We start from the raw sequence: 22,323 nt of genomic DNA, 5'->3' as shown, positions 1-22,323 counted from the left end.
TATTCCGGGTACGAACCAAACCGGTTCCAATTAAGAACCGGGTAGGAACCGGTTTGGAACCGGTACTGACATATAAATATTAGAACCGGGTACGATTTTCGGGTACAAAAATACCCAAACCGGGTATTGTTCCAACCGGGTTGGAACTGGAACCGTTCCGGTTCGGTTCCACCGGTTAGGTTCCGGAACCGGTTTTTTTGTGCACGTCTAGTTTGGATTATTTCCATTGAAAACCAGATTGGATCCGAACTAATTTGGTTTAATCCAATGCTTGTTAACCAAATCCAAACTAGTTTCTAACCAGTCCGATTTAGAAAAAAACTCGATTGTGCACCTCTAGTTGCAGGTATGACCGTATGCGTGTGGTTCGGTAGTGGAAGTGGAATCACAAGATTCATTTTGATTTGATTGCCTGGTGACATAGCTCATCACATTTGTAAAGTTTATTTTTTTTATCACCAAACTTGAACATGCACACTTCAGTTTCAGTAACTTTTAAAACATAACAACCTTTGCTAGTACCTCTTTATTCTCAACAAAATTAATAATTTGCTTTCACAAAACAGTATGTATACATTATAGACACACACACACACACTTTTTTAATTCCATACAAGTTGGATCAAATGAACAAATAATGATATATACATGAACAGATGAACATGTAAACCAACATTCAGTATTCTATAAATAACTGGAAAAGTTATCAAAGAAAAAAAAAGGACAAAAACGCCCTTCATTCTGTAATATTGAAACACAACTTTGCTTCATCCCATGGACCATTAATCTCAAACTTATACTCTTGAATCCTAATCAACCAATAAGGACACACCAAGTTAACAAACACCAGCACCCCCAACAACACCACAAACAACACTTTATGCAACCTATAAACACACCCCAATGTTATTACCATCAACACAAAAGACACCAACAGATGCAACCGAAACGAGTACATTTTAAGACAATAAGTAACCAATGGCGCAAAAAGAAAAACCTGCAACGAAAATAATATTATTGTGAAAACAAGAACCCTCGAAGGAAGACGCGAAGCAATCAAAAGTGATGCCACAATCGACGCGTTTAACGAAATATTACTCGTCAAAGTCGGGTTTTCCAACGCACCGGGAGCTCTTATTGTTGACCCAGTGTAGTTATGCAAGAATAAATGGAGAATAACGAGTGACGTGGTCAAGGCCCATATGGAATCCGAGCTGATTGACCGAGTCAACGTGTGGTATATTGGCGACAACACATACAAACCAATTGTGAAAAACATGATTTTGATGGCGTAACTGAGTAAAAGATTCAACGAAAGCATTTTGGCGGTTAAAACAAGAATAAAAAAGCCCGACCCGACAAGGGTAACATCAAGAACAATAAGAAACTTTTATGTTATCGTGGAGTTAAGCGTGTGCGCCCACACTAAAACGACTAGTGACACAATGCAAAGGTACTGAGAAATGGAAACCGAATCGAGCATTACTTTTAGCATGTCGCGTTTCACAACGTTTGCGTTCATGACCATTTCTTGAAGGAAGGTGTCATCGGTGTGATTATCGTCGAACCCGGGTTGCATACCTCCATATGCAACTTTTCTCCATCTTGTTTGTGTTGTATCCATTGATGAAATGAAATGACCTATTTGCCCATTGCAAATCATTAGAACATGATTATTGTTATAACAAACATTAACTGGGTTATTTGGGTATCCCCAAATGAACTAAACCCTAATGATAGAATAGATCAAATGGGTATAGATTGCACACATTATTAGAAACAGATGAAATGGGTATATATAAATTGTAGAAATCATCAATTAATTTATCAAATGACAAATAATAATAATAAACCTTCAATTATAATATCCTAGTTGACTGCCGATATGAAATTGAAGCGGGAAATCGAGTAACTACAAGTAAATGGGTGTTTATTGTATAAATCAAAGCGTAAATTGTAAGTGATAAAAGTTACCTGTAATTTGGACTGAAAGTGTTCCGTTGGATGCTTTAGATTATGGGTCTCTTTGCAAACGAAGGAATGAAGAATAAATTTATACATTCTTTTTCTTTTTATTGTTTATTTTATTTTATGGGTTGAGTTATAATAACAACTAGTTGGCAATCCCGCGCGTTGCAGCGGATTAAACCTAGTTAACATATGTATGAGTGTTGCTCGACATCAATACTATAATAACAAAAGGGCACTTGAGTTTGTTAGCTACATATTAGTTAAAGTATAGAGTACCATAAACTATAATCACAGAAGAGTAGTTGTTATCCTACCCACATTTTATCAAAAAGTTGTGTAGCTTGGATACTATATTTGTCTAGTAGTCCTAATAGCCCATATATGTGCCAAAACAACCTGCTTCTTGGTTACATCAATTTTTCATATAAATATGCACAATTATAACATCCAGAAACCTTATGGACACTAACTAAATATGGTAAAATTAGGTGTTAATTTCATTTGTTTACAGATGGAGATAATTGAATAGGTAAACTAATAGGTTAGGCGGTAGTTTCATTTGTTAATGGATTTGAAATTCAAAGAGAAAAGATGTGATACCTGGTTTAACTTCACAGACAACGCGACTTCTTCCGTCGTTTCACACAACCACAGCCACCAAACATATGATGGCTAAAGAATCAGATCAAGGGTTTCGTTGGTAACTAGCGATGGTAATCTAAGTTAGCGACCTCCATAATCGTGTGGAGTTGTGGTTGCGCGAGAGGGAGGAGGTGATGGGCTTGTACACAAGTAGAGAGGAGTTGTGGTTTGCCACACCTGTCGTAAGCTACCATCTACAAATTAAAAAAAAAAAAAAAAAAAAAGAACTAAGTGAGATAACTACTTACACACGTGGCTTAAAAACATAGGTGCTTTTCATGAATAGTAATATGTGAGAGGGAGAAAATGTTAGTTTTTAATATATATATATATATATATATATATAATATTAATTTTTGTAATAAGAATAGGAAATAATCTTGTCCATTCATTTTAAACTTGAATGGTTGAGATTACATTAGAGAAAAAATTAGTGTAAAGCAAAGGTAAGGGCATAATATAGAAAACACATTTGTTGACTTTCTCTATTCACATGCAAGACACATGTCAAATTCCCCCATCATTTTAAAACATTCATAACTTTTTTATACCACATTTTTTTAAAGCAATTTCACCTTAATAACGAGTGTTTTGTTATCTTTTATATGAGTACCATATTGCTATGTAAAAATAAAAAAAAAATTCGTGGGTTTTTTACAAATTGTGTTTTACCAAAATTGTGTTAGACAATTGTGTTTTATTTTTTCATAGTGTTTTTTTGCATTGTGTTTTTCACATTGTGTTATTTAATTGTGTTTTTGTCATTGTGTTTTATTTTTATTGTGTTTTTTCCATTGTGTTTTCCATTGTGTTTTATTTTCCGGCGAAATTCCCGAAGACTTTTCCGGCAAGGTGGTGGCGGTGGGCGGTGGTGGTTGTAGGAAATGAGTGAAAATTTAAGTGAATTTTTAAGATTAATTAAGTGGGTTTTTGAAATTAAATTAAGTGAGTTTTCAATATTAAGGTAGTAGACTAAAATACCCTCCTTCCTAGCCTTCTTAGAAAAATCAAACTTCTTATTTGATATTTTCTCTTATTTTATTGTTGTAAAAAATTAAACCGAGTACGTCGTATGATCGCATCGCTTCATTAAAACGCATGCACATCACGTTTTAAACCAATTTACAGAAACCTTTATTTTTTCTTTAGTGGTTATTACCTGTTTTTGTTTTAAACTGTCACTTCACCATTTATCTCAACACTTACTTTATAATTTATTTAATCTATAACAATTTATGAGGGCGTTTACTGTACATTAACCCCATTTATCGTACAAACAGTACACGACCGCAGCAAGCGTCCGATCAAATTTTTTAAAACACGCGCGTCTATTTTTCAAAAAAGGTAAGATCGTCAATTAGTCTCCATTACTCTCCTTAAAATCACTCGCAATAATCAACCTATAATCAACTAATCCTAGCAACGAAGCGTACTTATTCAATCAACTGATCCCGGCGACGAAACGTACTCATTCAATCAACTGAACTATACTACATTCAACCGTAAAGAAGATGGATAAAATGAAGAACCCTAACTCATCTGCTTCGACGAAGGAACGAAGATCAAAACATAAACAAGATAAACCTCAGATTACTGATAAATCATGTGTTTGTTTATTATTCTTGTAATCTTTTTAGGCTTTAGAGAGGTTTTAACCACTGTTTTCGTGAGCGTTTGACAACAATCTGTAGATGTAATCGTTTTAGGGTTTAATTTTATGTTAAATTTTATTATTTGTTTTTAATTATTGGTTATTACGTTGTTAATTAATCTCTGATTGTAAGCGTTTGGGATGATTTCACCATATGAATCTGTCCAATTTGTGAATGTAATTATAAGCGTTTAATAAGCGTGTTTGTAATGACTATGCAATTGGATATGTCCAATTAACCTTAATCTGGTCTTATGCGTTTGATGAGCATTTGACAAGCGTTTGACAAGCGTTTGGTAAGCTTGTTTGTGATGACTCAATAACTGGTTCTTTATCTGGTCTTATGCGTTTGATGAGTGTTTGACAAGCGTTTGGTAAGCTTGTTTGTGATGACTGAACAAATGGTTTGTATCTGGTCTTATGCGTTTGATGAGCGCTTGGTAAGCTTGTTTGTGCTGACTGAACAACTGGTTCTGCATATAGTATTAGGCGTTTGATGAGCGTTTTGAAGTTTTATAACATCTGAGTTTTATGTGTGATCAGTTAAGCGAAAGGTTAAAACAAAACAAGTTGATACCGGAGTCAAAAAGCTTAAGACAAAACATGTTGAAGCAAACTCTGATTCGGACTTTGAAGTTCCAATCAACAAATTTTTAACAAAGAAAAGGAAAGAGGTGGAAGATAGTAGTTCAGACTCAGACTTTCAAAAACCAAGGAAGAAGTTTATTAAAGAAAAGAAGTCACCTAAGAGGGTATAAAGGAAACCTTTTGATGAATTTTTAAACTAAAGTTGCGGGTCAGATGTGCACCATTTAACATTGTGGATGCAGTGAGTGCAATAAACTCTGACCAAAAAGTTTGTTTGGAAAAAATGGGATTTGGGTCAATATTAAACCTACAAGTTAGCCAAACTCCATCAATGTTAGGGCATTGGTTGCTGATGAACTATGATCACCAGTTTAATGAATTGAACATCGGCAGCCGTGTTATTAAGATAACAGCAACAAATGTTTATGAGGTGTTGGGTATACCAATGGGTAAGATACCTGTTTTAGACATTAGTAGACCAAGGTTGGGGGATGATGCAACTACATATCTGTTCAAGAAACAATTCCTGACTACAAGAATAAGTATAAAGCATGTGAGAGAGAAGTTGACGGCTGATCAAGGAGTTGGTGACTTGTTTAAATTTAATTTCCTTGTGTTGTTCAACACATGTATAGGATTTATAACCAAATCAACCAACGATTCATCACCGCAAACGATAAACTCTCAGATACTCCAAATATGGACTGGTGTAGCTATGTAATTGAAAACCTAAAGATGACAATGGAAGAATGGAAAGATGTCAATGAACAATACAACGGTCCAATAACCTTTCTTACGATGCTTTACACACATGAGTACCAGAAGAAATATGGTCCATTTGGGTCTCCGGTCACAACACCTGCAGTCAACTACATAACAACAACTTTTGCAAGGATGGAGAAATACTTGTATAATAATGGACCTCCTTTAGATGATGATTCTGAAAACGAGGAATAGCTCCTGCGTATGAGAATGTTGAAACCGTTGGTGCAGAAGCTAATGTTGAAACTGCGAACAAAGGATTGATTGAGCCTACAACTGATACTACTGATGCTGGTAAAGGTGATGTTGCAGCTGCTGGTGAGATTGCATCTATTGCTGACAAGATAATTCCTGAAGCTGTGATGATAATACAGTTGCTATTATTTCTGCTGATAAACGTGCAGATACAGTTGGTTAGGCAACTGCTGGTGACAAAGCGATGCATCCGCCTGATGCAGATGGTGACAACCAAAAACACGGTAACAAAAACTTGTTATTTTCATCTAAATGTATATTTCTTCTAATGATCAACTAAAATATGTCAGGGACAGATAGGGAATTGGAACCTAATCAGATGATGATACGTATTCACATTTGAGTTTGAAAATGCCATTGGGGACACACACTCAAGAGCTGGTCGACTTTTATATGACCCCGCTTCAGCTGTCTGTAATATCTGCTTACCTACCACCAAAAGAAACAAAGGAAGAAAAGGTAAGACATCCATCAAATCAAAAGAAAAATCTTAAAATTAATTAATAACTATATTTTCATTTTACAGTCATGGAATAAGGCAATGAATAAAAAGATGAAGCAATTTAAAATACTTTGCAAAGAAATCAATGAATTAGTCCGTGAAGGGAAGGACAAAGATCTATAAAATCCCCATATCTTTGCTAGGTGTTGTGATTGGGAAGACATATTCAATCCTAATGTGGTTCCCAAAACACAAAAAAGTGAAATCGTGAAAAACAACTCACTCCTTAACTTAGGTGAGAAAGCAATCTAATTCTCTATAAAAAAATATATATATGTCTTTGAAACCTCCCACTTCTTATACAGCTAACGCAATTGAATCCGTTCATTCGATGGAGTAGTTGGTTCAGATACTGTCGTTGGTGAAGAAGGTAGTGGTAGTATTCTATATACTTATACTATAAACTCTCAACAAAATTTGATATCTAAAATTTGAATCCCAGATATTCCTAAAGTTTATAATCTATCAGAAGAAAAGAAAAAATATGGGAAAACTGTTGGTGATGCAGGGGTTAGTGATGCAGTGGTTACTGGTGCAGGGGTTAGGGATGCAAAGGGTGGTGATGCAGTGGAAAATACAGGGGTTAGGGGGGGGGGGGGCAAAGAAGGTAATAAATTAAAAACTTCTTTTATACAAATTAAAAGCTCAACAAATGCTCAGAATATTATTTAAAAAGTTTATATGACAGCTGTCATTGGTAATGAATCTTAAGTAAACAATGATGAAGATATTATAGTAACAGAGCTAGAAGTGAATAATAAACTTGATTCAGTTGTTACTACAGTACTTGCATGGGCCAATGAAGGTATTAATATGCTTAAATTTATCTTTATACAACTTGAACGCTTGTCAAACGCTCGTGTTAATATGTTTATATTTATATGAATGATACACAAGTTGGATCGAAAGAGGACAAGATGGGACACACTGTTGCAAAAAGTCCATTGTGTACTGAAATTCCAAAAGAAGCTGAAGGTATTAAACGCTTTTTAAATGCTTATTAGGCTATATATATTTTTTAATAGTTTCATACATAAACGCTTATTAAACGCTCACACTTATTGCTTCACAGCTATCTCACTTGGAGCTGATGTGGTGCATGTTCATACAAATGCCCAGGAGTCTAGTGCCCAAAAAAGAGGTGAAACCAGAGATAATATTGATCTCATAAACACTGTTGCAACTCTAGAAGATATCATAGGTAAGACACAGAAAAAAAATGCATTGGTTTATAAAAAAATAAAATTTAGTTGTTAGTACATGGTTTTGCGTCTCGAGTCTTTGTAATTATCGTTTTGTATTTATCATTTATTTTAATGTAAAAGTTATTTATGTTAAGTTAGTTCGTTAGAAGAACAGTCTAGTTCGTTAAGGATGTTTAACGAACTAGACCTTAAGTTAAGTTTCCTCCTGATCCGTTAAGGATGTTTAACGAATCAAGGGGTGGTTCGTTATTTATCGTAATGTAAAGAATTGGAAGGCTAGTTCATTACAGAATGTGTAACGAACTAGATTCCATCGTCTATTTATAGAGGGTTCCGTATATGAAGTTTTTGAGTTAAGATATTGAATTGCTGTCCAAGTGTTCTCTCAATCAAAACTTCATCTAATTAATTGATTCCATAATATATATACAACTAATACTAATATATACATAACATATAATCGGTAAGAGTAATGATGAACTAGATCCGTTAATCATGTATTAAGCTTTAGATCTGAGATCTCAGGCTTTTACAAGTGGTATCAGAGCTTACGGGGATTCGATTGCTTTTGATTTGTATGTTAATTCGTTAATTAAGGACTGATAAATATAAGTTTGGTATTAATTGGTTTTTGGTTTGAGTTTGATCAAATTCAGTGTGAATTTGGTGGAATATGGATTGAGTTTGGTTGAATTGTGGTTCGTTTAGGTATTGGGAAGGACTGGTGGATTGAGATTGTGAATTGGATTAGATTTGTATTGGTTTGATTTAGATATAAGTTTGGCCGAAAATAGGGTATTGTTTTGGTGCAATTGGATTTGTGTTAAGGTAATTAGGTTTATGGAATGTTTAGATTTGGATTCGCGATGATGTTGCGAGTAATTTGATAGGTTATTTGGACGATTTGGTGTAGTATTGGACGTGTATTACAGATTTGACTTTGGTTGTTCGTGTTCTTGGTTTTCCAGAAATCTGGAAAAAGATGATGAAGATTTGAAGATCTTCATCATCTGTTGAAGATTCGTTATATCTTTAACTTGATTCGTTAAATTTAATCAATTCGCTACACAATCCGTTACTTAGTTCGTTGTCTGTCTGATTCGTGTTCTTCAATTCGTCAGACACGTGGCTGATTCGTTAACCTCAAATATAACAAAATTTTGCCACGTGGCAATAGTTGTCAGAGTTTGTTGTAACTGTTTCAACAAACTGATTCGTTATAGTTGATTCGTTATCAACTGTAGCAAGTTCGTTATCCTGATTCTTTACTTTGAGTCAGAGATTCGTTATCTGATTCGTTAAGTTGACATTGTGATTCGTTAAGATTTTACTTAGAGATTCGTTACTTGATTCGTTAAGTAAAATTACTGATTCGCTACCTTGATTCGTTACTTAGAATCTGGTTTCGTTAATCTGATTCGCTAACCTATTTAGTCAAACTGATTCGTCAATTTGACCTGATTCGTTGACTCAGTTTGTGTGACACTGTTCCAGATTCGTTACACAAACAATTTTTAATTCATGATATTTCTAATTCGTTAAACACTATTCAAAATTTGTTAACCTTACTGTTCCCATTTCGTTTATGATATTTTCAAATTCAACCCTTGAAGTTTGATTGTCTTGTTATTTATCAAGATGGCTGGTTTTTACGCGTTAGCTTCTCAAAACATGCTCATGCATCAAATGTTACAATTGGACACTGAAATTGGATGTCATTCCAAGTGTCCTTGATTGATGAAATTTAGTGACTTTGCTAAATGGGAACCTCATTTTCGTGCTCATCTGGGTTCTGTTCACCCTGATTGTTCTTACTGTTTGGATGAAGTGTATACTGTTCCAATGATTGGAGATGAAACAATTGGATTCACACCTAAAGCCATCTCACAATATTCTCAAGAAGAAAAGAAAGCTTTGGAGATTGAAACGAAAGCATACTCAACTCTTACAATGCCATTACCTGAAAACATATTTCATCAAGTCGGTAGCATCAAAATTTGTGCTTCGTTGTTTCAACACATTCGTATGAGAAGTATGGGCAACACTGCAGAAAGCAAGAATGTGATGTTAAAGTTTCAATTTAGAAATTTTAACTTACTTAAAAGTGAGACTGTTGAATAAATGACAACACGATTTAATCATCTGATAGCCGAAATGGACAAGATGAAGATGGAACCTTCTAAAAGTGATAAGATTGATAGCATCAAGAGTGCTTTACCGAGTTCTTACTCGACTTCCTTAATGGTGTTGAAAGAAAATAATTATTTCAGTAATGAAGATTTGACTGCGACTGAGTTCATGCAAAAGATCGAAGCTCGTGAATATGATCTTAGGTGTCAAAAGTCTTCTAAGGATAATCAAGATCCAGCTTTTTATGGTGGGAGTATGCCTTTGAGTTCAACAATTTCTCCAATCACTGCATTTCTTACACAAAATGCAAGTGACAATGCTACAACTGTCTATAGTGATCCACGTGCTTGTTACTACACTGTTGGAAGTTCTGGGTCACCTGGTGCTTCTGTTTCTTTTGGAGGATCTGATAATTCAACTACTGCAAATCAATTCTCAGCTCAACCGAATGTGAACATGAAGGAGGCTGAACAAAACTTTGCTTTCTTGTCTGCCTTCATGACTTCTTATGAGAATTTGGTTGGTAGTAAAATTTCCACAAGTGATTTAACTGATGAAGATTATGACCAAATCGATCCTGATGATTTGGAACTCATGGATTTGAAATGGAATATGGCAATGATTGTCAGAAAGGTTAAAAAGTTTATGCAACTGAACTGGCAAAGATCTTCCATCATTAAACAAGAAGTTGGGATTCGTTAAATTGAAAGTTAAGTGTTATAATTGTCAAGAGTTTGGACATTTTGCCAAAGAATGTGATAAACCAAATAAGGAGTATAATGGTCCTAGAAATCAAGATCGAAGTTCAGCTGGGAAAATGGGAATGATACTGTTAAGACTTCTGGTATCAAACCATCTTCTTCTTCTGGGTCACAGGCTATGCTGTCCAACATGGATGGAACTGATTGGTCACAAAGATTGCTATGCAATGATAATCAAGCTAATCTGGCTATGTTCGGGTCAAATGAAAATTTCCAACATTCAAGTAGGAGTGAGCTATCTTCTGACAATGATACTGAGTCTGATTCTGACGATTCATGTGAAAAGATTCCAACTAGTTTTGCTTGCATGGCCAAAATAAATGAGGTTAGTTGTTCTATTTCTTGTGTTGAATGTGAGAAAAACAAGCCTAAATTAGCTCTTTGAAAAATCACAATGATTGTTTAGTAAAAGAAAATGCTTCACTTAAGAATACTTATCGACAATCTTTAGATTCTCAAATGAGATATAAGAAGAAAATTGAAGCATTGTCGACAAGCAATCATGATCTCAAAGCTGAGTTGTCTGTCAAAATGACAATCAATGATCAAAAATTTCAAGAAATCTTGAAACATCGTTCTAAGATAACCGAGCTTGAGAATGAAGTTCTTGAGTTGAAAAATAAGTTGGGAAAATTTAGAAATTCATCCTTTTTGCTAAATGAAATAATCGAAGTATCTGGTAAGCAAAAAGATTCTAAAAAGGGTATAGGTTTTGTTGAGATACCACCACCATTTCAAAATGATTATAGAGCAAATCTTTTTTCTAGAAAAGAATAAGAAATGTTTGTGAAAGAACCCGTTGTTTCTGACAAACCTAAACCAGTAAAATCTGAAAATGCTAAAGCCCAACCACCAACTCAAAAACCTCATGTGGAAAGAAACAAAGTTTTTGTTGAAAATGTTGATAAAGTCATCATTGAGGATGTGTTTGAACTCGAAGTGATACACAAAAATCAGAACATTCCAAGTTCTAATTACATTTTATGTGAACCTCATGAATTTGAAGAGGCCGTGTATGGTTCTCACATGGCTCAAGTGAGAAAGGAAGAACAAGTTAAGGCTAAACCGGTGAAGGCTAAGAAATCAGAAAAACCCAAAATTTCTGATGAGGATTTGATGCGTTTTATCAATACTATTGTTTCCAAGCCATCAACTGTTCGTGTGTTTAAATTAAAAGGAATGGACACAATGTTCACTGAGAAAGACATTCCGATTAGCATTATCAAACCAGAGCTGATTGAAAGTGTCTTTCACAATGAAACATCCAAGATACAAGATCTTGAACATCAGTATGATTGTGCCAAAACATAAAACACATCAGACCCGTTGATTAAAGCTAAATAAGTATTAAAAAATGCTAAGAAAATTCAGTTTGTGAAATCTACTGGAACTGACACTTTGCATAGTTTTTCAAACTGCTCTAATCTTGATTTTTATTTGAAAAAGAAATCGGTGTCGTTTGATGATTTGGCCAAGCATTTTACTAAGAATGTGAGTCATCAACCTTCTGTGGCATCCGTTTTTGCTAAATCTCAAAATGATCATGTGGACATGCGAAGTTGTTTTTTTTGTGGTCAACAAGGTCATGTTGTGAGAAACTGTGGACAGAAGAAATCTCAGAATCTTCATCCATTTGTCAAGGACCAATCGAAACCGGTTTCTGTGATAAAGGAGATTTTTAAGTGACCTTTGTCATGTGATGATGATACTCACATCATGTTTTCAAATGTGAATCCACGTAAGGTAATTCATGTGAATGAAACTTATGGTCATGTTAAACCGAAGTTTGTTCCAACTGAGCCAATATGCAAGAATGTGAACTCAAATGTCATTCAAGTGGCCTATCAGAGACGAAAGTCTAAAAGGCTTGTAACTTATTCTCAAGTTGCTGAACAACAATTGCATTCGGCTAAATTTGTAGTTTCTCATGAAACTCAAGAGGTGCCCAAGACTAAGGCATGGGCTGCCTTTTTGAAATAATCACTTTTACTTTGTGTGTAGGGTACATCCAAGACCGTGTCTAGTGAAAACTGTATAATGGATAGTGGATGTTCTCGTCATATTACTGGAAATCTCGACCTCTTAACAAATGTGAGAAATATTCAAGGGGGTTATGTGGCTTTTGCTGGGAATTCTGGGAGAATGATAACACAAGAAGGTGAAGTTTCAAATGGTCATATCACGATTGAGAAGGTCAATTATTGTGACAAGGTTGACCATAACTTATTAAGTGTTTCGCAAATATGTGACAAGAAGTACACTACAATATTTACCGATAAAGAACGTCTGATTCTGAAACCGGGATACGTCATTCCCGAGGACATGGTTGTCATGCGATCACCTCGATCGAATAATATTTATGTCTTAAATATGTGTTCTAAAGTATCAACATCGATTGCAACATGCTTCGTCTCAAAAGCAACTGAGAAGGAATCTATTCTATGGCATCGTAGAATGGGTCACATTCATGTTCGAAAGTTGAATTATTTAATGGCGAATGACTTGGTTGAAGGTGTTTATTTAAAGAACTTTAAATTATCTGACCACTGTGTTGCGTGCAAGAAAGGGAAACAGAAGAAAAAGCCACATCCGTCTAAGTTATTTAATTCCATTGACACACCTTTAGAACGACTTCATATGGATCTGTTTGGTCTTGTGAATCGTGCTAGTATCTCTGGATATTGGTATTGTCTTGTGGTTACCGATGATTATTCAAGATACTTATGGATCTTATTTATGAGCTCAAAAGATCAAACACCTGTTCTGGTTCAAAATTTAATCACTAAGATCGAATCACTATACAAGCAAAAAGTGAGGAGAATTCGAAGTGATAATGGTACTGAATTTAAAAATACTGTATTGGATTTCTTTTGTGTTCAAAAAGGAATTCATCGAGAATACAGTGCCCCATATGTACCACAACTAAACGGTCTTACTGAAAGGAAAAACAGAACTTTGATTGAAGCCGCTAGAACTATACTTGCCGATTCTAAGCTTCCTGTCCAAATCTGGAATGAGGATGTGAATACTGCTTGTTATACACTTAATCGGGTTCTGACTCTTAAGAGACTCAAGAAGACGAGTTATGAGCTTTTAAACAAACGAAAGCCTAACTTAAAGTACTTGGAACCATTTGGGTGTCCATGTATGATGTTTAAAAGAGATGTGGGTTAGTTTGAAGAAAAAGCCATCGAGGGGTATTTTTTGGGTTATGCTTCTCCAAAGAAAATGGTATTTAATTCCACCTCCGGTTATGTTGACGAGTGGTAAAAAGTACACCACACCTCCTCAAGGGAAAGGTCCCGACTGGATGTTTTATTATGATGGATTGTTTAATTCATTTACTCCAACAACTGAGCAACCAGATGAAGATCTGTTTCGTGCATATTTTGAAGATCAATTGATAATTCCAAGGTTTTCTAGTTCTAATGATATTGAAGCTCCAACTGTAGCTCCAACTGAAGATCCATGTGATGATCCTCCAGCTTCTTTTGATAATGCTTCTACTTTTTCTGATGATAATCAAGTTGTTGATCAAGTTATTGAACTTGACAGTGATGATTCATATCATGAGCTTGGAGAATATTACACTAACTTATTTAAAAATGTTATTGTTCCTGATAATCCCACTCTTAAGATTCATAACTATCTTCCAAAGAAAATGTTGATGTTTAAACACGTCATCAAGTTGCTTCTTCGAGTGAGAATAATGTATTGTGTGCTTATGCAGATTTACATTCTTTTGGAATTGTAAATATTGCCAAATTCACTTGCTTTCTATCCCAAGTTGAGCCAACGACGACTCGTATCGCACTTCAATATCCTTCTTGGGTAGAAGCTATGTAAGAGGAATGGCAACAATTTGCACGTTTGGGTGTATCGGATCTTATCGACAAACCCGCTAGAGTTAAGAAGCCTATTCCAACTAAGTGAGTATTTAAATGTAAAAAGGACGATCGTGAAAAACAAGGCACGATTAGTGGTTCAAGGTTTCCATCAGCAAGAGGGTATAAACTACACTGAGGTATACGCTCCGGTTGCAAGATTAGAAGCTATACGAAATTTTCTGGCTTATGCGGCTTATAAGAATATTGAAGTCTATCAAATGGATGTGAAAAGTGCTTTTCTCAACGGTGAACTACACGAGGAGGTGTTTTTGTTACAGCCTCCTTGCTTTGAAGATCCTTATTATCCTGACCGAGTTTATCATTTAAACAAGGCTCTGTATGGTCTACATCAAGCCCCGAGAGCTTGGTATGGCACGCTTGCCTACTATCTGACTGATAACGGCTTCAAGCGAGAGACTGTTGACTGAACTTTATTTTATAAAAACATCGGTGATGATCTTCTCCTCATTCAGATTTATGTCGAAGACATTATCTTTGGGTCAACAAACGACGCGTTATGTAAGGAATTCGAGAAGTCGATGCAAACTAAGTTCGAAATGAGTTCGATGGGAGAGATGAACTTCTTTCTAGAGTTGTAGGTTCACCAGTCTGCGAAAGAAATCTTCATTCACCAGACTAAGTACGTGAACGATGTCTTGAGCCGATTCAAGATTACTGTCGGAAAAATCCCTTCAACTCCTCTCCCCGTGGGTCACAATTTATCACCGGATGAATTGGAGGATACTGTCGATCCTACCCTATATCGAGCTATGATTGGTTCTCTAATGTATCTTACTGCTTCTCGACCTGATATAATGTTTGTTGTTTGTTTATGTGCTAGGTACCAAGCAAGTCCCTGAGTGACTCACCTGGCAGTGGTCAAGCGTATTCTTCAATATCTGAGGGGCAATCCAGACATCGGGTTATTGTACCCCAAGGACGATAACTTTGAACTTACCACCTTTTCAGACTCAGACTATGAAGGATGCAGTATTAACTTTAAATATACTACAACAGGATGTCAATTCTTAGGAAGCCGGTTTGTTTCCTGGCAATGTAAGAAGCAGACAACGGTCTCCACTTTAACCGCCGAAGCATAATATGTTGTAGCCTCGAGTTGCTGTTCCCAGGTTTTGTAGATTCAACAACATCTATGCGACTACAGTTTGAAGTTTCTTACTACTCTCATTTTAATTGATAATTCAGCTGCCATTAGCATCACCAAAAATCCCGTACAACATTTTAAAATGAAACATATCGAAATTCGATATCATTTCATACGTGATTGTTTTGAAAAGAAATTAATTGACCTTGAGAAAGTACATACCGATTTTCAGAAAGCCGATCTATTTACCAAAGCATTTGACAAAACTCGTTTTAATTTTCTGCTTGGTTTAAATGGATTAAAAACCATTGCTGATATCCTGAAACAAGGATGATTATCTTTAATTTCGTTTTATTTTTCCTTTTGTTTTGGATTTTAGGGGTGAAAAATAGAAAATACAAAAATATTGTGCTTTTTCATTTGTATAGATAAAATCCAAAAACATTAAAAATTTGAAAAAGGCAAAAATATGTTCTTCTTGTTTAAACTTTTGAAAATTCTAAAAAAAACATAGAAAATTTGAGAAAAACCAAAAATATTGTGCCTTTTAGTTTTTGAAAATTTGAAAAGACAAAAATATTGTGAAACTTTCGTTTGTACAGAAAAATCCAAAAATCCAAAGAGATTGTGAAGTTTTATTATATTTATAAGAAAATTGAAAAAGACAAAAAGATTGTGTTTTATGTATGTAAAGAGAAAATCCAAAAAGAGTTTTGCATACATTCGCTGAAAATTATGTCAATTACCTACATTTGAAGGACATATACTTGTATATGTTTGGTCCTGACTTTTACTTGTAAACATTCGGGATAGCCATTTACCTGATAATGGAAAGTTTATGGGGCGTTTGTTATGCGTTTTTACTTTGTTCTTTCGCTGAAAACTATGTCGGTTATTTAAGTTTGTGAAACATGCTTGCATGTATTAGTCCTGTTATCTACTTGTATATTGATAGGATAGCCATTAATCTATATAATGAAAGTGACTGGGGCAATTGAATTTATTTTTATGCTCCTCAAAATTTTGATTTTTTGAAGCAAAAAGAGAAAATGATAGAACATTGATTGTTTGACCCCAAATCCTACAAGAAATAAGCTTAAAAGACTGAGTGCTTAATCGTTGGTGCATTGATAGGTCTTAAACAAGCTGTTTGAGCAAAATATGTGATATAAACATAAAAATATGTCAAATTGAAAGAGGTGTTAGTCTCTACCAAAAATCTCGGTGAGGACGGCAGAAATGTAATAACCTGTCATACTCAAGCCTAATATCTGTCTGATCACCAAAAATAAAATAAAGCAAATAACAAGCGTTAGGGTTCTGAACACTGTGAGTCTTTATGCGGCATAATCATCTGGGTATTCATGTGCATGAATATTTCACTCGCTTTTAGAGCAAACCCAAAGTCATTAAACTTGATCACTTCTGTACCTCGTACAAATTTAAACTACTGACTTGATCAAAATCCACTGTTAGTCATACAATTGTTCCTCCCATGCGTACGTCTCAATACCAATAAGAAGCGGACCCTAGGGAACACAATGTATGTAAGCCGACAGATGGACTCATGCATACTCACTCACGGTAAATGAAACTTGATGCATTGCTCAAAGGTTCAAAAACTTCAAAAATTTTGATCGACACTATAATGGTTTAATTCAAGTTGGGTTGATATGGCAAAAATCAAATTAAGCTTGAACCGAGATTAGAGGCTGGTAGTTTCTGATATTCTGTGCTCTAATTGAACCTTTAATCATATCACAAAAATGCTTGAAGGTTTGTTATAAGATTTAAGTGGACAACAATATCAATGACCGACTTAACACCAGTCACAATATCGCTGAAATATAAAATTGTGATGGAAGGGTAATTTGGTCAATATGATTCTCTGCTCAAACTCAACAAAAATCCAAAAATATGTACTGCTTTTGATAAATCATACAAAAACACAAAAACATTTTCTGTTGTATGTTTTTATTTTCGAATATTTCTTTTGTAAATATTTTACATCAAAAGATCAAAATACCTAAAAGATTTTGCTTTTTTGTTTTACATATTATTTAATTCCTTTTAAGTTAAAGAGTTTCAAAACGTAAAACACATTAAGGTAATTGATTATCGGGATACGGGATCTCGGTATGTTATTTAAATAATTGGTATTATTAATTCTTTATTTAATTAATTAATTTATTTTATTATTTAATTTAAAATTACATAATGTAATTCGTTAAATATGAATCGTTAAATTAACGAATTAATGCCATTGATAACGAATTGAGATCCAATTTGTTAATTTAATTCGCTTTCGCCTCTCTGTAACGAATTACTTTTAATTCGTTATGCCACACATGATTTTTTAGATAACGAATCACCTAATTCCGTTATTTCAAAATTCAAACGAATCTGATGATTCGTTACATTGAAAACTGTGCCGTGTCAGACTATATAGGGATTAGTAAAGGCGGTTTGTCTTCACTATTCACCTTCTTCTTCACAAACATGCAGTTACTCTGCCTAATTTTTCTCTGAAACTTGACCATCATTATATACACTATTCTAATAAGTTTTTCAGATTCACAAGATATAGACGGTTACAACGTAACGATTTTCATCAAATTTGATGACGATTTGATGGGTTAATTGTTTGATGTTGTTATCGGGTTTTATGCTTTTAATAAACCCTTAATTTAACTGCGTTGTACCATGATTTGGTACATAATTTCAATACACACACATTTGCGATGTGTTTCAGAGATCCTTGTGATATTTTGTTCTCGGTTATACATCGCTGATTATGGTGGTATTGATTTCAGAATTGTAATTTTGACTTTTTATGTTCTTGGTAATTTTAAACTATTAATTATTTATTATAAGTGTTATTATTTTTATTATTATTCATTGTCACTAATTTTCAGGTTTGTTTATATAGAGCAATGGCCGATAATATGGATCAAGATCCTCTTGTTGCTGATCAACAACAACAACAAAATTTAACATTGCTTTCGTACGACAAAAGGCATAACGTTTTTGCTTTTGTCGGTACGAATTTTGCTGAAGATGATGTATTTGGAAACATGCTAGCATTCATCAGACGATCATGCATTCATTTTGCAATGACTGCAAGACCGACTAGGGATGGCAAAGAAACCCGAACCCGATGGGAGAACCCGAAACCCGACATAAATGGGATGGTAATACTCGACCCATTAGGGTTTGGGACGGGTTTGGGATTTCTAATATACCCAATTACCCGACCCGATTACCCGATAGCATAAACCCATTTACCCGATTATATACCCGATGTACCCGATATAGATTATTATATTATAAATATACTTTATTCCAAATAAATTATTTGTCGAAACTTGGTTATGTTAATTATTTGAGATATTATATCTTTATGGTAAGCATCTTTATAATCGATTAGTTATATTTTGTCAAAACCCGCCAGGTTTTGAGCTGGGCATACCCGACGGGTATTTTATCAAAACCCGATATGAAACCGAAACCCGATGGGAAAACCCAAAACCCGACGGGTAATTACCCGATTAAAACCCGGAGGGTTTGGGACGGGTTTGGGATGGACTTTAATAACCGGGTATGGGTTTGGGAATACCTAAACCCGACCCAAACCCGACCCATTTCCATCCCTAAGACCGACTGTTTATTTAAGCATTATCCGTCAGTTTTGGAATACAGCTAGGTATGTTGAATCTGACAACCACATTGAGGCTACGATCAACCGAACACCTATTATTGTTGATACCGATGTTATTCGACGGGTTCTTCATTTTGAAGATACTATTGATAATCATTGTGAGTTTGACAAAGGATTGATCAGGGGTCTATTTCATCGTGTATTCTATGATGGTGACCTTGAAGCTTCTATGTATAACAAGGCAGGATTATGTCCCACTTACAAGTATTTATTGCATGTATTAATCCATTGCCTAGGAAGACGTAAAGGTGGCTTCGACGAATGTCGGATTATGTTACAATCCGCATTTGTTGCTTTGATACTAAGCAAGCCATTCAACTTCTCTGAGCTGATTTCCTATCACCTTAAGTAACAATGCCTTATGGTGATTCAACGAAAGAAGTTCCTGATGTATCCTCGATTCCTTCAGTTGATTATTCAAGATTTGATTCCAAATTTAGTTATTGATCAAGCTTTAGTAGATGATGTGCTACCGCTTGAGCATATGACTGCTGACACTGTACGAAGGATGAAGATTTATAGCAAAGATCCTACACGGACCAAACGTTTGATTGGTCATCCGGTTAATCCAGATTATGTATGTCTTCCCAATGATCGCTGGATCCACGATGACTCGGATTCCGAGCGTGAGGAAGGAGCAGGTGGGAACGAGGGTGATGATAATGATGGTAATGGTGGTGATGGTAGAGATCCAGCTCAACAGCTACGTGTTGAGACTGAGGCAGCTGTTGTTGTAGCTGCTGAACGTAAAAGAAAAGGAAAAGAATTAGCTGGTGAAGGATCCTCAAAACGTCGAGTGATTGCTGGAGCTGGTATATCATTTGGAGTCCAGCCTCCAAGGTCGTCCATTATTCAATACCCGGCGGTGCCGCTTACTACTCGCACCCGGGAATTTACGTTGACGACCACGCTCATGTCTGATTCTAGGCTTGGTATGATCCCTCAATCTGTTTTATCTACATTACCAAGACCTATGACTGTTACTTCAGTTGTGTCTCCAACACCGATGATGATGCCTCCACCACCTATGTATGTTTCATTTATGAGGCTCAATCGTCCTCAAGGTCTTGTTCAGCCGATTCCTCCCTTGTTTCATGCAATGTCTCAGGATCAGCAGACGAATATGCTTTTGAGTTTACTTCATATTTATGAAAATCAAATGTTTGCTGATCGTCTGAATCAAGAGCGTTTAATGGAGAATCAGAAGCTACTGAGCTATGTCTCCTTTTGTCAAAAAGAGACCAAAGCCCTTCGTGAGATTGTTACGTCTTAGGGGTGAAAATAAAAGAGCAAGAGGATCTAATCTTGCAACTGACATGCAAGGACGACGCATTGAAAAGACTTAAGAACGATGATGAAGATCCTTATGCGTCGGGTACTAGATGAAGTGAGCCGAATCAAACTCACGGCTCGTCCTCTGGTGCTGGTACAAGTGCAGTTGGTGATTCGGGAAAGCATATAATTGTTTATCGTGATTATACAGCCGCTAAACCCATTGAGATGATCAAGGCTAATACTTTCATCTTTGTTGATAGTATGGGGGTGGTTAGAAGCATTGTTAATGCTGATGAGATTGAAGAAGGACAATTTGTTGAAAGATCCTTAACACGAGAGCAGATTTCTATACTGCTTGGTCTAAATAATGATGAATTAACCGTGTTAGAGGCTGAGGACGATGGGGTGGTCGAGAACGATGAAGAGATCTTAAATGATCCAAATATTGAGATGAACACGTCTTTTATTTATGAGGATGAGGAGGTGGAGATTGAGGACATGACTGCTGAGGAATACCCTGATTTATATCAACACACTAATGTTGATAAGGGTGCTCCAATATTTAATGAAGAAACAGTCAATGCAGCCGAGGATCATCTGGAAAAGGTATCAAAAGGCAAAAATGTTGTTGATACAAGATTTGATTCGATACGAGATCCGACTGTTGCTGATATTCAAAGATGGTTCGCTTATCGGAACAAGAAAGCTCGTAAAATTATCGATGCTTACAGGTATGTGGATAAAGAGCAGAAGGTTATAGCTGTCGCTCGCACTCAAGCAAATCAGATGACATCTTTTAAAGTCGTATCTAAAATGCGAGGTGACATTATTATGATTCAGATTTAAAGGTCTGTATTACTAAATGGGAGAACGGCATTCAGTATTATGAAAATCGACATTCATATTGGTTTCATCAACATCTGCTATTTGAGGTCAACCATGGGTTTAAATTTTTCAAGCCACAGATTCCGATTCGAAAGCGCATCGATGAGATTGATCCAAGGACGGGCTGGAGAAAGTTGGTGCTTAAAGTAAAGCCTCCAAAGATAATGAAGCGTGTACCGATCAAGACGCTGAATCAACATATGTATTTATCTTTCAACCGCTGGTATTATGACAACCGAACTGGCGAGGCCGTTATTGTATTGGGTAAAGGCTTAAAGACCGAGCTGATAAAGATCATTGATCCTATATGGCTCGTGAACTTGACAGAGACCGACAATGACATGGTATTCAAGAATAAGATATTAATTGAGCGTCGTAAAGACTATGACCGAGCAATGCAATTTCAACGCGTTGTTCGTGTGTGTCATGGACATGGTATTCATAGCTGCAGAGACTGGCAGACCAAGAGCTTCAAGTAATTTAAAGACAAAGAGCTCAAGACGAGGGGGTGTCTGTTAGTACACGGTTTTGCGTCTCGAGTCTTTGTAATTATCGTTTTGTATTTATCGTTTATTTTAATGTAAAAGTTATTTATGTTAAGTTAGTTCGTTAGAAGAACAGTCTAGTTTATTAAGGATGTTTAACGAACTAGACCTTAAGTTAAGTTTCCTCCTGATTCGTTAAGGATGTTTAACGAATCAGGGGTGGTTCGTTATTTATTGTAATGTAACGAATTGGAAGGCTAGTTCGTTCGGAATGTGTAACGAATTAGATTCCATCGTCTATTAATAGAGGGTCCCTCCTCTGTTAATATGAAGTTTTTGAGTTAAGATATTGAATTGCCGTCCAAGTGTCCTCTCGATCAAAACTTCATCTAATTAATCTATTCCATAATATATATATACCTATATACGACTAATACTAATATATACATAACATATAATCGGTAAGAGTAATGATGAACTAGAACCGTTAATCGTGTATTA

At 35.5% G+C, this 22,323-nt stretch overlaps 1 pseudogene across 1 annotated transcript; it reads right to left on the bottom strand.

Annotated features, from left to right (window-relative positions):
• Positions 1 to 736: 736 nt before the first annotated feature.
• Positions 737 to 2,000, bottom strand: LOC143586792 (phosphatidylinositol N-acetylglucosaminyltransferase subunit C pseudogene; annotated as a pseudogene). Its single transcript, XR_013144757.1, has 2 exons — positions 1,975 to 2,000; positions 737 to 1,641 (listed from the first exon to the last, which is right to left on the bottom strand). The product of XR_013144757.1 is annotated as a phosphatidylinositol N-acetylglucosaminyltransferase subunit C pseudogene (transcript).
• Between the last annotated feature and the right edge of the window lie 20,323 nt (positions 2,001 to 22,323).

This window comes from Bidens hawaiensis, unplaced genomic scaffold (genome assembly GCF_021521415.1).
Source record: "Bidens hawaiensis isolate Kalapana, Puna unplaced genomic scaffold, B.hawaiensis_p1.1 tig00034985_1, whole genome shotgun sequence".
Classification (NCBI taxonomy): domain Eukaryota; kingdom Viridiplantae; phylum Streptophyta; class Magnoliopsida; order Asterales; family Asteraceae; genus Bidens; species Bidens hawaiensis.
Note: the sequence above shows the minus strand (reverse complement) of the source record. Positions and strands in the feature narration are given on the sequence as shown.